The sequence below is a fragment of the Anser cygnoides genome, chromosome Z, assembly GCF_040182565.1.
Source record: "Anser cygnoides isolate HZ-2024a breed goose chromosome Z, Taihu_goose_T2T_genome, whole genome shotgun sequence".
Classification (NCBI taxonomy): Eukaryota; Metazoa; Chordata; class Aves; order Anseriformes; family Anatidae; genus Anser; species Anser cygnoides.
In genome coordinates, this window is record NC_089912.1 from 67490617 (window position 1) to 67506822 (window position 16206).

Here is a 16206-nt window from a genome sequence, read left to right on the forward strand (position 1 = left end):
AAATGGTTTTAAAAGATGTTGTGATGTATATAGTGTACCTACTGGCAGATCAGACAGATTAGCGAGAGGAAACAAACTCCTGGGTCAATGTGCCTGGAAAAATATCTATGTACGAATTTGCTTCAAAATCTTGACAGCTGTAATGAAAGTTAAAGGTTCTGTCACATGCTGAGAAAACAAGTGTAGCACCAAGTGTCTAACAGTGACAAGCTAAGACATTCCCAGCCTCTTTAGACTTAACCTTGCGAAGGGAAAACCAGAAGATAACCAGAATATCTCCTACCGACCAAATTTCCTATTATGTATTTCTTGGTTTAACTGTTTCTGTGTATTAATTATAAAATATAGCTGATCAGTTGCTTGGTTCTGTTTAAAAAAAAAAAAAAAAGAAAAAGAAGTAATTTTCTTAGTCAGTTCTAACAGCTTAGTTCTCTAAGTGTAGAACTTCTCCAAAGCGCTATTAAGAAACTATGGAGAAAAAAAAAAAAACAACTATTTTTTTTTTGTTTTCTGGCCTCCGAATGTATTTCATTGTCAAGTGCTTGGAAACCACTTTGAACACAAACAAACAAAACTGATTTTAAAAAAAATCAAAAAGTCTTTCAGGCCTGCTTCCTGCCAGCAGTCTGACATGTCAATTGCAACTCTCCAAATTTGGTTTAGAAATCTATGAATTGAGGATCAGTGGCCACACTTTTCATACCTATTTTTGTGGTCCACAAGCAGGTATCTTAAAAGAACAGGTTAAAAGTCAACTTATATGAAAGTTTTAGGGAAAATGGAGGATGCTAGATGAGACCACAAAACCAGCAAAAACATACACATTAAACATAACAAATCTGTACATCAGTACGTTTTCTTAAGTTACATTACATTTATTTTTTTCTCGACAATTAAAGGTATCATCATACTAATTTACCACAAAGCGGAACATTAAATGCTCTCAGCAAAAATGATCATGTAGCACAGCACCAAAAAATTGTAGAGACTAATGCCAAGCTCAATTTTCAGAGATACTGAACAGCCGTCATCCCAAATACAGCCAGGCAGAAACACGGGTGCTAAATATATGTCAGGACCAGAACCTCAATGCTAGAAGATAAAACTATTTTGCTTAGCAGGTGGAGAACATTCATTCTTCTTGGCTCTGAGATTTTTTACTTTTTTTTTTATTTATTTTTAGTATAGATACTAATTTAACCTTCAAAATGAGAGAAAAAGCTCCTATATTCATATGCATTTATCAAATTACACATCCTGCTGTTGCCAACAGAAACCTTCCAAAGAATTCCCCTATCTGAAAATCCATGCCAGAAATACGCATTTCTGGGAAACAAAGCAAATTGCCAATACAGCTGACAGTAAAGACAATGAACACAGAAACAGAAGATGAACTGGCTTTCTTTAAAACAGCTTTAGTGACCCCGCAGCCTTCGGTCTTTGACTCTAGAGATAACTGAGTAATATAAAGAAGAAAAGTAAAATTAACAAGATTTATTTGAGGGGGTTGGGCTATTTTTCAATTGAGTACATTCTTCCACCTCGTTAAAAAAATTCCCAGATTTGAGACAAAAATCTCTCTTTAGCAATCTGAATGCAGGCTTTCCCTCTCTGTTTTATAACATGGCAGCATTCCATGTTATAAAAGATTTGCACGGCATGAATCACTAAAAATGGTTTATAAATGAAGGCTGAATCCCATTTGGGAATCTGGCTTTCCCCAGTTCTGAGGAATTAATTTAAGAATCTGCCATTTCTCTTTCAGAAAGCTGACAAAATAATTCAAGCTGCCTATCTGCACCAACGCACCCTCCTAATCTGCAGCTGAGGAAAAGGAAACAAGGAGTGTTAAGATATTACAATGTTAATGTGCAGGAGTGCACAGGACCACATTTTCAGTCCTTTGAGACGAACTTTGGCGTGCTGTTGTTTCTGCCAAGCACGAGTAGCAAAACTCCCCCCTTACTGTTTCCTCTGGCTGACGAACAGCAGCAGCATCTCTCAGAGTCTGGGAAGTCTCCCCAGGATGCTCCTGCTCTGCAGGGTGAAGTGATACATCAGGATGCAACACACAAACTCAGCTCAAGGACTGATGCTTTCACAAACTCATTTTGAAAGCTGCTGGTCACCAGCACCATCTGCCAAGCATTTGGGCAAGAGACTTTACCAACGAGAGCAGAGGTGCACTCCAGATGAAGCAGCAGATATTTCACCTGGATCAGTGTCTAAGGCCAATGCAGCAGTTGCACCTACTTTCCGGTATTTGCTTCCTTACTTCCAATCCCCATACTGTTAAACACTATGGAAATACAAATAAGGGAGCTGCACACTGGGAGAGGTGGTGGATACTTCCAGGCAGCAATTAGCATGAGAAAGCAACCTCACCTGGCAAGGAGATGACAGAAAACTCTTTGGAATGACATCTTCATTTGGGGAGAGTGATGCAGGTAGACTGCGTGCACGACAGAGATGAGGAAGTGTTGAAGTAATTTGATTAAGAAATCTGTGAACAAGTACCACAATTCAAGGCTGATTTTAGGAAAACGTTTAGTACTTGTTTGACAGCACAGCACAAACACGTGTACAAAAACTGAGACCCAGATCTGTTTTAAAAGGAAATGAAAATATACAGGAGAAGATGATGTCAAATAGTATAATCATAGTAATGGTATAATCTTGAAAAGGATTTGGGAAGTACAATAAAGACTCCTGGTTAAGAAAACAGCACGCAAACACACAAGAACAAACCAGATGACTTATAGAGAGACTAGAGAAAAGCATCGCTGCTGGGATAGCCAGGCTGGGGAGAAGAAAGATGCATCAGCTGGGCAGAGCAATGGCTGCACTGCAATGAGATGCTGTAGGAATCAATGGCTTATTTTTACCACAGCTTAAAAAGAACTTATTAGATGGCACTTGGGGGATTTTCAAACTAAATGTGTATTTTGTACATTTTGCCTTCTGTTCTCACTGAATTACTCCTGTTTTCAATTAATTTCTAGGCTAATTCAGGAACCGTTACCACTCCTAGAGTTATCTACCATGCCTTGCCCAGCACACACCATGCAAGCGCGGTCCCCAACCCAGACATTGCATCTGATGTTCCCAGTGTGGGATCTTCAGAAGAACAAAGACACTTTGAACAGAAAATCGGGTGTCTAACTCCTGGTCGTATCAATTACCACCAAGCATGTGGCTAACTACAGGTATATCCTTTACTGCTAGAAGAACACAGCACAGCTCTCCAGACGGTAACAACAGAAAACAAACTCTTCTGAGGAACACAATGAACCCTAATACTACCAAAACTAGATTAAATACTTTTGGGTATACCGACAAGCCTGTTCATGATTTATTGCTGTTACTTATTATCCAAGTGTTAACATGGATTGAAGCTTATCCCCTAAGCCTTATTAGACATCATAGGAAGCATGCTAGAGAGGCCTGGATCGCAGTCCAAGGAAGGCTGACTTCACTCTGCAGCCATTTCCTCAGTGGGGTCTCTACAACCAGATGCAGAGTTTCATAAAGCTTTTAAGGACATCTTATTTTGAGACCTTACCTCCTCATTCTGAGTGAAATGAACCTGGGCAGCGTGTTCAAAGGTTATGGCAGGGGTAGGAGGACAGACAAAGCATTATCAAATATGCCTGACTTCCTTAGGAAGTCAGCTCAAATTAACAAGCACAGATTCTTCTCCCATAGAGGTGCAGATGGAAAACACCTAATCATCTGAACAAAGAACAAAGCGGAGGGGTGAAGGTTAAGGGACACTATTAGCCAAATAAGAAACTTAACCTCTAGCTATTGTGCTGCACAGCAGAAGGAAACTGCTAGGAGTCATTTATACTCTAGTATTTTAACCCATTCAAAAATCATCTTGATACTTACTACAACTGCCAAATTAATACTGCAATAAGATGAAGGACTCAACTAATGTATTTGCGTAAATCTGATACAGCTACACACATTTCCTGATATGCTTGAATTTGGTGACCTCATGGTCACACTTCCTTGAATTCTTGCACTTCACAACGCAGCATGGAACAAGTACACTGACCAAAGGTACATAAGTCAGATTACTTCACATATATACAAAACACAGCTTACCATGAATGCCTACAGCTATCTTTTACGCCTTTTAGATTCTTACTATCAGGACAAAGCATAAAAACAAATATACCCATGTTTTTAGCAGTGCATAAACCTAGAATCAAATGAAATTACATAGACAAGTGTTTCCTCTTCTCTATGTTTTGCTGCATTTTAGTGATACATAACTGAAATAAAACTCAATTCCACAGCACTTTTCATTTTTGAGCATAATGTTAGTCTCTGTGTAGTTCTCAAGACAGCATCTCTTCAGAGGAAAACTTCATTTGCCCACATTGTCAGCTGTGCTTTATTCAATGTGAGGCTAAAGGCTAACCACTGTTACTCAGGCTTTACAAAGAGGGATGCAGAAAAAAAATTGCTGTTCCTCAGACAAGTTATGTTTTCTACATAATTCTGTCCCTGCTGGTGCTCTACAGCTTGTACATCCTTATGAGCTGATAAACATTAAAGAAGCTGACCTTATTAATGAAAGATTTCATTTTCCTTAATCTGGTAATGTTCAAAAACTTATTTTGAACTATATGACCTTTAATCTTCTTTCCATCACAGGAAAAGCCTATTTAGTTTAATAAGAGAACACTGATAATTATTGAAGTGATTCCAAGTGTGTTTTTTTTTTTTAAACAACCGGCAATGACCTGAGGGTTGGAATCTTTCTTTGTTTACAATGAAACCTGTGGTATTCGGATTACTTTTAAGGTACAATGAACTGAATCCAAAGAAAGTCTGGCTTCATGTGTATGAACGGCATATAAATAGATCAAATGCTGAAGTGCGGCTTTCACATTAAATATATTGAGAATAACGAGCAACAATTATGCAATATCCTTTCAGTGTGAATGTAAGGAATGAGAGTCACTTACGAGAAATAAATTGATTTTTTAGTAATCGAGGGAATGAGGGATTCCTGAAACTACAAATCTATATTTTCTGATAAATTCCCATTGTATTAATCTTTCTTGTGTCTTTAAAAGCTCTCATGCCCTGCTGTATTTCCACTCTGAATCAGATGTGTTGCATGAAGGCATAGCGCAGCATGTTATCAGGTGTAGGCTTCCCTTCCAATGGGTTGACCGAATGCTTTTCTCTCTGCTCCACTATACTCCTAAGCTGGTGTTCAATTGCTGCCATTCCCCTTCCAGCCTCTCCAAAGAAGGAAGATCTACAGTACATCATGACACTATGAGAACAAGCTTGTCCATGTGTAATCACATATTAGTTGGCATTTATTTGAGAGTTCTTGTTCTTTCACATACTGTTTTAGTTGTACTTTATTACCCTCCAGCTTCGCACTTACGCATACACATGCATCCTTTCATGGCAGCAAAGTGTATGAATTAACCTTAAGTACTCAGAAAAACAAATATTGACTTCTACAGTTGAAATACATCAGAGCCAGTCTCCTTCCTAAATAACTTTTGTAGGCCCCAAGAGAGACCACTGCCACACTACAAAGAATAAATATTAACTCCTGCACTTATGCACACATACACAGGGACACGGTTACTGGAAATGGAGGCTCTCTCTCTCCCACATGCAGGCCAGGTCACTCTTTCATAGTACTGGTACTCTCATTCTCTTGCTGATCACAACCTTCATTGCCAACATGGACCCAGAAGACATGCAGAGACATCAAATCCAGCTGTCTGAAGCTAATGCTGCTCGCCTTTGTCCACTCAACTCCTCTCACAAAGGTCTCCAGCCCTTGCAGTCATCTGCAAGGGACCTATTTGTGGACCAGTTCTTAAAGCAGCACACCTGGCAACCCAATGTATCAAAATAAACCAATTCATTCCTGTTACCCTTTCTACCCCTCTAACAAACTTTGACACCCTGAAAATAGAGACACTGACAACAATCTAGTTTTGGCATACTGCTCCATGTCATCCACAGCTCTAAAAACAAGCAACACTTCCTCAACTGAATGCTACACGAAATCACTTGGTTGCAATGCTAAAGAAACAAGATGCAGTTGTTTTACAATTAAATTAACATGTGATTTTCCATTTCAAATAATTTAGGCTGAATATTCAGTTTAGGCATAACATTGTTTTAAAACAGGACATATAAGAAGTTCAAGTTTTGGTTTCTATTTCTACAAGATGCCTTCAAATCTGATTCAAACATAGACTGAGATGTCTCAGTCCATGAGAGTGAAAAAGATACTAAAAATTCTCAAATTTGTTTTGAATACTCCAAATGGGAAGCTTACATCTTTTCTGTTGATTGAATTCACCAAACTTAGAAAGCTTAATGACTTTGGTTGACAAGTATAAATTAGCAGCTCCTTAGCTGTTTCATGGAGTCTCAGAATTGAAAAGACTGCTATAAAGTACTTTGCACGGAGATCAAACAGTTGAGCAAACTGCAACATTAAAATAATACTCAGCAAAAGGAACAAAACAAGGAAGATCTAAACATTTTAAAGTAATAGGTAAAATAGCTAGGACCCATACATATTACTTTTTATTGGTGTAAAACAGAGCAATGCTATTCTGTCATTCCTTTTAGAGCTTAGCAAAAGCAGTGAATTGAATCCCTGTCAATAACACATCAGCAAGTGCTGAGACAGCAGCATCTGTAAGGCTAATGGTGTTGCACCTAATTTAAAAATGACAGCAGCTCACAGAAAATTGAGACTGCTACTAATAGGACATAGTGAGTCAGTTCCAGAAGTTCTTCCTCAGTCCTCCCTTGAAAGCAAGATTATACCACCAAAGATCTTTTTTTTTTTTTTTTTTTCCTTCTTTTCTTGAGGGTGAGTTTAAAGAAAAAAAGGGCTGTTGGGAGAGAAAAACAACCTTGGATTATACACATGCAAGTCATCCAACTTTGCTGTCTTTGTTTAACAGGGTTCTTCCTTCCTGCTATTATTAGTAAATCTTATGGTTTACTTCTCCTAGTATTGAGCTGGCAGATGATGTACAAAAGAAGAAGGATTTCTTGCTTATTAGATTCTGTCTCCCATAAAACCCGAGTACCTATACTCTGGCATGGAAAAATCCCTTCCTGTGGAAGGCTCTTCATCCCATTTTTCATGCATTGTTGCTGATATGTTTAACTTTTTTGTTTCACGACTCAGCAATGAAACAGCTATTGTTCCTAAACTGCTGAGCAAGTCCGACTGTGGGAACGAGAGACGTGCGACAATTCTCAATGGTCTCGCTAGCGGCTGCAGAGTGAGATGTCAGGGCATGGGGTGGACAGGGTGGGGGCATGGGGAAACCTAATTCCGCAGAGAAGATGGAGTTAATGGGACAACTAACACTTTGGTGCAGTTATGAAGATGGCATGTTCTGCTTCAGTGCATTTTTACTTTCTATTCCAGACTTTTATTCCTTAGGATAATATCTGCTGTTTAAGCATTTAATCAGATATATAGTACATGACTCACAAGGCCAAGCCTGTTCTTAAAAGCTTACTGTCTAAACCAAGAGACCTGTAAAACCTCTAACATAAATTTTATTGTATGAAACATCAATATCTCACTTCTGTTTTTCCCTTTTGTGAAATCCTCTTCTAAAAAGCTTCTGACAATCCCACCAGAAAGCAAGTCATTAGAATTCACATACCATTTAAAAGTACCACTAACTCAAACATCTTCGGAGAGTACCCTGCTTTTCCCAGTTCTGCAGTCTTCTGTACTAGAAAGCTATAAATTGGATCTTTACCAGGATTACATTTGCAAAATACATTTAAATGACAATGCATATGCCTCAGGGGCATAAATATTTGACTTTAGAATAATATATACAGAAAGTCTTTGTGAGCAACAGCAGAAGAGATTAAAAAGATCAGAGGTCCATATACATATCAGGAATGTACATGACAATTTTTTTTTTCCAAATAAGAAAATTAAAACGCTCCCAATGAACTGTCATTAAGAATGGTAAAAATTGATGCACGTTTACCAACACTTGTTAAATACTTATTAGAATATCAGTTCTTCAAATATGTGGGCTCAGAATGCAGCAGCTTTTTTCTCCAGTCCCATGAACTAAGCAGTTAAATGCTATCAGAAATCACCTGTGCCCTCTGATGAGAAGGCATTTCAAAGCCATGAAGCACTGCTTGTGACTGTGCAGATAACTGCTGACTGATGCAAGAAAACAAATCTCAGTAACCACATACATACACATATTGCTCCCAAATATGACTAATTTGATCTTATGAGTAAAGCTATGCGTACACTTACATTTGCACTGCTGGCAGGAGCCCAGCTGCAGGAGCCCGTGGCAGGCTCAGTCCTTACTCTTCAGTGCAGGAGAGCCGAATGCTGAAGCGGGCAGTCACGTTAGGCACCTGAAGTTAAAAGATTCATGTATGAATCAGTGGGGAAAAACGCTACACGAGAGGTTCGCTCACAAAAGACCTGGAATGACAAATACACCTTCTGTGTCTACTTGTGTAGAGAGAAAAACTAACACTATTTCACTCAAAGTCTGTTTACGACCTAATTCTGAAGGTAGCTATTGTAACATGGAGGGCTTGCTTCCATAATTGTCTGCAACAATCACTCTCCAAGCTCATCTCCAATACAGAGCTACCTACCAATTAGCCAGCAAGTAGACAGCAGGGCAAAAGGGTAAAAGAAAAGAACCCAATGTTTTCAGGGATATGTTCTTTGCATACTAACACCAGCTGCACTGCTTATTAGTTGAAACATGGGGAAGCAACTGGAAAACATTCAGTTTTCAGAGTAACAGTTATCACAGACCAAGTGAACCTACATAAAAGCTACTGACAATGAAAATGCTCAGAACTTAGTCTGTGTGGATGAGTTTACCTTATAGAAGCATTTGATCTAACAACACAAGAGAAATACTAAACATTCATTAGCAGTGGAAATGGTCTAATCCAGTACAGAGTCAATTTATACCCAGAATGAAATGGTTACATAGAGCAGTCTGGGTCCGAGAGATAATCTGTTGCTGCGAAGCCTGAAACAATGAGACTATTTAGTTTAATGAGGTTACTTGATCACAGTTCTGAATTACCTACAAAGAAAAATGATTTAAATGTAGCCCATGATATATGAGATACAAAAGACAATGTCATGTAGCAGACCTTCAATGAAAAGTGCATATATTTAAAAATAAAGCTAATTAAATGTTGGCAAAGCCTCTCAAGAATGGGATGAACTGCTTGAAATCTTAAAAGTAAGATTGGATGCATTCCTGAAAAAATTCTAAAACAAGTTCAGTATTATTATTCTCAGGTTCACAGTACACCATCAGCCTAGATTAGCACAAAAATCCCATGGATCTTATAGCTGTTCTAATACTGAAGGAGGACAATATACAAACTATCAGTTTTGAGCTAAGATTTAAAATACAGGTCACAGGTTGCTGGATTTACATCCAGACTGATCCTGTCATTTGAAACACAAGGCAACATTGGGTCAAAAATACCTTCTTTTGAAAAACTCCTAGCATTTCAGAGAAGAACAGGCCAATCACATTCAATTCGGATGAGATGGCTGTTCTATATTGGGAATTGTGACAATGCTATTCCAGCAGATGAATTATGAGTTACGTGCCTGGAGACCTGTATACTGAAGGCTTCTCATAGCCATGACCTTTGCAGGAGTATGGAGCAGGGGTAAGGAGGGGAAAAGGAAGAGGAACAGGTCGACTCTAGGGAACAGATATTATTATCCTCAGAACCAGCAGAAACCTTAACAGAAGTAAAAGAAAAAGACTGTGACTATTATGTGCATCTCACCCACAGTACTTTGGTACTTGTTACAACTAGCTCAAGACAACACTGAAGTCTGCAATATACATAAATCACACTTCTGTTTTGCTTTCTCTCTCTCTGTCCCCCACCTAGGATTAAACATTAAAAGCTTATCTCCTTAGTTTTAGCTCCAGAGTAGCTGTAAAACCTCAGAGGTCAAATCTCTCTTTTGCTGCAAGTGCTGAACTTGATCCAAAACATGAAAGACTGTGAAAATTAGTTGTAGCTGGAATACATATAACTTACATTCACCTTTGTGCTTCAGAGTCTGCAGGAGCCCAACCTGTAATACTGACCACTATAATTTTCTGCTGAAGTTCATTTGATTTAAACAGCATTTTTGCCCTGCAGTATTATTAAGACCAATTATTTGAGAGAGAGATTTTGTAGCTCTGTCCTCACTGATTTTATAGTTAACTGAGGCCATGAGATCACCCAGTTCAAGAAGGGCAAATACATGGACAGCCATACAAACAGGGTTACATCGTGTGATGAGCAGCAGAGCTGTCTTGGCACAAGATCTGGGTGATGGCCTCAGCCCTGATCTGAAAGGAATGAGGGCTGCCAAGCTAAGGCAAATATCACCAGACAGCCCCAAAAGACAGCTGCTTGTCCTGCGCAGAGCAGAACCAAGCTTCTTCTTCCACTTGCCCAAATCTGCCTGTCCTCTCAGCTCTCCAAGACATGTGGGATGTGCAGTGGGCTTCTCAAATGTGCACTTAATTTGAAATACAGCTTGTGAAGCAGCTATCAGCATCACAGATGCACAAACCACCCTGGTGGACAGCATGACAGATCACAGCCGGCCTCACTGCTGCAGGCTGGCTTGCCTTCGCATTGCTTGGGCCCAACATGTCCGCGTCTGGACAAGGCCTCCTCACCGCAACCGGCCCAGGCCAGCCTCTGGCTCCAATCCATCTTTCTGCGTGCTGCTCAGTTCAAAGCTCTCGAAATAAAGATGAAGTAGTTTCCAAAGCTTTAGGCTGAAGTGTGCTGCATGCCCAAGGGTGCAAGTGAGGGGTATTTGAGGGCATAAAACCAGCTGGGAAAGAGCTGGCTTGCTCTGCTCACTGTGCTAGCCAAGCTTGCCACAGGTCATACCTACACCATCCAGAATAAATGTTTAACCATGCTACTCAGTCAAATGAGCCTGCACTTCCTCTTGGAGGGAAGCAATTGATTTATTCATGGAGCAAAACTAGCTTAGATGGATGGCTGAGGCCCAGAAGTACAACACAGAGCGTGTCTGAGCCAGATCAACAATGCGAACCACCTTCGACCACCTCTATAAATTGCATTTTTATTACACCTTTAAGCGATTTGTGTAATAATGACAAAATTATGCAAGCATAAGAAACTTTACAGCATAATTTTCAGATGGTGTTCATCATCTATGCAAATAGTACAAATACATTGCTTTATATAAATTTCATGATTATGTGCTACAAAATACCAGGCCACCTAGATACAAAGCTATCACCTGTGCAGCTACAGGTATACAGCAAGCACAGACATATACCTCTATTTTAAGAATATAGGTACATATGTACAAAAGAAAGTGGTTTTGACTGTAAAGGTGTTCAAAATGCAGTAAGTTATACTGGCAAACAACACTGGTGTAAGGTTGCTCATCAATATAGAAACTTCAAAACAACCACAACCTAACTAAAAACCCACACTAATTCTCTAATCAATGCCACAACATCAGTGAAACTTTTTGGCTGGCCTGTAAGATGCCAAAGCAAAAAAGCCACCCAAGAAGCTTCTTCAGCTACTTAAGACTTCAGTTGGCCAAGGCTGGCTGAAATGCTGCACTCTTTGGTTTTGCAGAAAGCAGCCCCTCAATCCCAGGGATTACAGCCCCTCAATCCCAGGGATTACAGGAGAGAAAGGAGACTCTGCTCCCCAACACGGGTAGCGAAGAGATGGGGGAGCCATCCTGGCCTAACGTGCTCCCCACACACCAAGCTGGCAACACAGCTGTTGGCTGTGCTGTGGGCCTGGTTTTTGGCATGGTAGGAAGCGAGGCAGAAGGAGCAGAGAATTGCTACAGTGCCGTCCTTGTTTCCATGACACGTGCTTTTATAACTTGTGCTCCCTGAGGTAAAAGGCATAATTTGGACTCGGCAGCTGACAACTCAGCAGTTCTCTGCCTGTGGGATAAGGGAAGGCTGCTTGTGTTGTAGCAACGCTCTTTGACTTCACTCCAGTGCCAGCTCCAGACGGTGCATGGAAAGCAGGGGAGACATATGCCCTTCAAAACCTTACACCCTGACCAACATTCATACCGATGGGTTGGGAGCTATTTTTAGCCAAAGCACTTTCTCCCTGCAGTGAAACCCGCTACTAGGAGTGACTCGAGAGGGAGCAGCAGGGACGGCAGACGGCAGCCAAGTGGCAAAAGCCCTTGCTAAGAGCTTCTGGTTCTTGCAGGAAGGGCAAGGACCGTGCGGACACACAACTGGAGGGCTCTCACGGTCTATAAATCTAGGCATTACACATTTTCCAGGGGACAGGAGGACAACAATGATCAGCAAAAAAGCCGCTATAGAGAACAGTCCCTGGGTATCTTTACTGTCAGTTTGGTACTGCTAGATATCATTAATTCTAATTAATATCTGTTGGCTTCCAAGTCAGAAAGCAAAGCAGACAAGCAACAGGGGAAGCTTAGCGTCTGCAGGTCGTCTGTATCCCAGCTGTCCCTCCACACTACAAAGAGGGGTAAGAAAGTAGCTCTGGCCGTCTAGGAATTTATATGGCCTCCATCACTGCCACAGTAATGACTCTGGAAGATATCCACAAGATTTTGGAAGAGATCCCTGGAGACATTTAAGCACCTATAAAACCAGAACTTTTGATGCTTAAACTAAAACAAACATGTTCCAAAATCCCATTTAGCTGCAGCTAAGTATTAGTGGCAAAAAATAAAAATAAAAAAAAAATAAAAAGAGAGCGAGAGAGAGGGAGAGACGTGATGGCTAATTTTGTAAGCACCAGGATGCAGAGCTGCAGATGGTCTCCAGTTTGATAGGTCCACAACACCTGCCTAACACATAACACTCAAGATTCACAAAGCAATTATTCCCTCACCTGTGCCTGCCAGCAAAATGTGCACAGAAGGTGTCACACATAGCCCCAGTATGGGGCTCCTCAAACAAAAGCAGAAGCCATCACTTTTGCTTAAAGATGTGGTCAGAAAAAGAAAGCAGCAGTGATGCTGCCCTTGTCAAGGCAGCCCAGTGACTGCAGCCCATGCTGGGGTGTGGGAAATGTCTGTGACTATGCTGAAGATGAGCAGACGAGTCAGGATGGAGACTTCTACAGCCTTTCTGCAGATGGCATTTCTCTTGATGGCTCTGAGCATCTACTGACTCAGAGCAGGACTACGTGCCCTTGTGAGAGGGACTGGGGACCACGGGCTCCAGGCCCTGGTCCCAAGGATTATTTATAGTTTTTACAATAAGCTGTTTATGGAATGAAGTATATCAACCGGCCTTGGGGCACAGAGTACAATCACCTCTCAAGCTGTATCTAGAGGAAAGTAGTTTATTTTTCTTATTTTTAGACAGAAATTAGATGCCCAACAGCCAAAATGGATTCATAACTAAATTTCAGAGAAAAAGGCACACTGAAACAAAACAGACAAAAAAAAACAACAAAAAAAAAACATTCCAATTCATTCTAGCTAACTTCGTTAACAGTAGTAAAACTGACTTCTGTACCTGTTCTCCATATCTCTGTGCATGTGGATCAACATCTAAGCCAGAGCAAGACCAAGTATCTGGTCTGAGTTCTCAACCCTTTCACCTAATTAAGTATCTTTAAACCTCCCTCATCAAACCTTCCCCTGCAGTGCTAAATAACATCCCTCCACTTGAGTCATCTCTGTATTTCAACATCGACCTCAGTACAAGATCTCAGTATTTCTATTATAACCATGCCCTAGATCAATTTGTATTATTGAAAATGGAACAAAACCAATTCCAAGAAATTCCTGATTTCTTTTTTCTGTTTTCCCTTCCATTATCCAACAGCTGCCATTCAACAGCTCTAATAAGCTCATTACAAGATAATACAAACCGTCATTTAAAAATGTACAAGATCATTTTTGTTTTCATCTAGAAAACGTATCAACACTCGATGGGTTACACAACAGGAATTGCTGAATTTAGCATCCTCTGCATTCCTCTGAGCACTAGGACACAGCATAACAGGAAAAGAACCCCATTTACCTGATCACATCATCTATAGAGTCATCTGCAGAAAAACATAATCCATCCGCATCAGCCTTGTGATGTGCTGCACTCTGCAAGAGAGTCAGCATTTATAAAAATCTCGATTGCCAGACACTTTCTTCTTGAGGTACCATTTCATCTTTCAGGCAGAATTCTTACTAACACACACCTAGCCTTGTGTTTAAATACATCTTCTCACATGGCACAAAACCGGCTGCCAGACACTCACTGGATGAAACAACACGTGCTCTAACAGAGCTGCTCCAGGCTGATTGCAGTGTCTGCTTTAGCATTACTTATGGAGATTTATACATTCAGGTGATTTTTTGGATGTTTACTAAAGCTCTTAGAGTAAGTCTGTGCAGCACGTGATGTTGACACAGAGGTGACCTTATAGCAACAGACGGTAACTCATTAGGTGCTTGAAAAATAAAGCCTTATGACTTCTGTGCTGAGGTAGCAGTAGCAGCTTTACCACCTGTGAAAATAAGTTTCTCTTTCTTGGACAGCATCTCCACCCATACGGCTGTTCCTGCATATTCCACAGACTTTGGCAAGTCTACGCGAATGCCCTCACTTAAAGGTTATGTCTCGCCCTTTCCTCAGCTCACCTGTAAAGGGATTTTGCACAATCTAACTCCTTGATAGGGCTTGCCACTAGTTGCTCTAAGTGACTGAAATGGTATGTTTGGATAGTGCACAATGGGAATTCTTATCATTTAATAACACTGATAAAAGTTTGAATAGGTGAAACAGTGATAAGATGAAAGGATGTGAAGGATGTGTATACTAAATAAACAGAAAGCAAAACCAAACAAAATCTGGTCACCTATTGACTATCTGAAAGCTATATTCTAAACCAGCTCCAAGTCGGTGATTTTTAAGCCTTTGATTTGTGGACATCTACAACATTCTCCAGTTTAGATACAGATCCCAGCAGACTCACAGTCTCCTGACACTGGACTTTCCTAGTAGCCTGAGCAGATGTCTCAGAAGAAACCTGCAGATGCCTACTCAACTAATGACAGGCATCTGATGCTCAGCAACAGCAACTAGCTGCAGATACAGCACCGTTCACTCTGTGGATCCACTCCCTCCATTTGCTGCTGCCTTTCCCACATCCTAACCCTTCACCTCACCAAACGTTATTTTTATTTTGATCTTGATTCACATCAAGGGCCCAATTCTGGAGACTTTTATGTGCTTGCTTACCTTTACTACCAAAAGCGTACAGAAATCAATGCTCATCTTTGTCACCAAAACCATACAGCACACAGTGGTTGAGAAGTTAAGGACAAGCACGGGCTTTCTGCAGACTGACCAGTTCATACATTTTTCCTTACAGGATGTGCAAAGCTTTATTTATAAAGCACATGTGCACCGATGGAACAACTTTAAACAACATACTGTCTCAGCTGGCATTGCCACATGATGATTTGAAAGGGAACGTGGGGTGGCATGGACCTTAATCTTCCTCACAGCTACTGAACCTGCTAAGTCTGATTAACGGTCTGGGTTCGTGCTACATGTTAAGGGTTTAATAAGAATTTAAAGAATTCTTTTACAGTAAGGAAAAAAGGCAGAACAGACTCCCAGGTGAGATGTCACAGACAAGTCACATTGACTTAAGTAACAACCTGCCCTCAAACACAACAGAAAGCCACCCAGTACCTGTGATTCCATGACAGAATTTGACAGGACACAGCCAACTTGGTTGTGGAAAATGAATATATGATGGCTTTTGCAACAGAGATTTTAAGTGTGAAAGTCTGTAGAAGAGAATTCAAACAATAATTCCTACATGATAGCCACAGCCAGGATCTCCCTGGCACTAGGTGATTACAATATTTATCTGGAGCTCGACTCCCATTTATAGCGAAGTCCCCAGGCATCCATCACAGATTATGACTGAAAAACAGAAAAACCACCTACATCACCAGTTCCTGCCGAAGCAACCCCACAGCATGCCAACACAATACGCCCAGCTCAAATTTACTTACACACCGAACCTCAACAGGAGAACAACTCCCTCTCCAGAACCACCTTGGAGGCTTAGAGAGATCTTTTTAAAACCCCAGCCTCTAAACCCGTCACAAGTTCAACCCCTTAAAATAGA

General features: G+C 40.6%; 1 protein-coding gene across 2 annotated transcripts in view; it reads right to left on the reverse strand.

Moving 5' to 3' along the window:
* LOC106036329 (LIF receptor subunit alpha) overlaps positions 1-16206 on the reverse strand; it is a 56551-nt gene that overhangs the window by 39402 nt on the left and 943 nt on the right. For both annotated transcript variants that reach the window (XM_066988901.1, XM_048057475.2), the window contains exon 2: positions 8312-8418. The gene's annotated coding sequence lies outside the window, so the exon portion shown is untranslated. The remainder of the gene's footprint in view (positions 1-8311; positions 8419-16206) is intronic.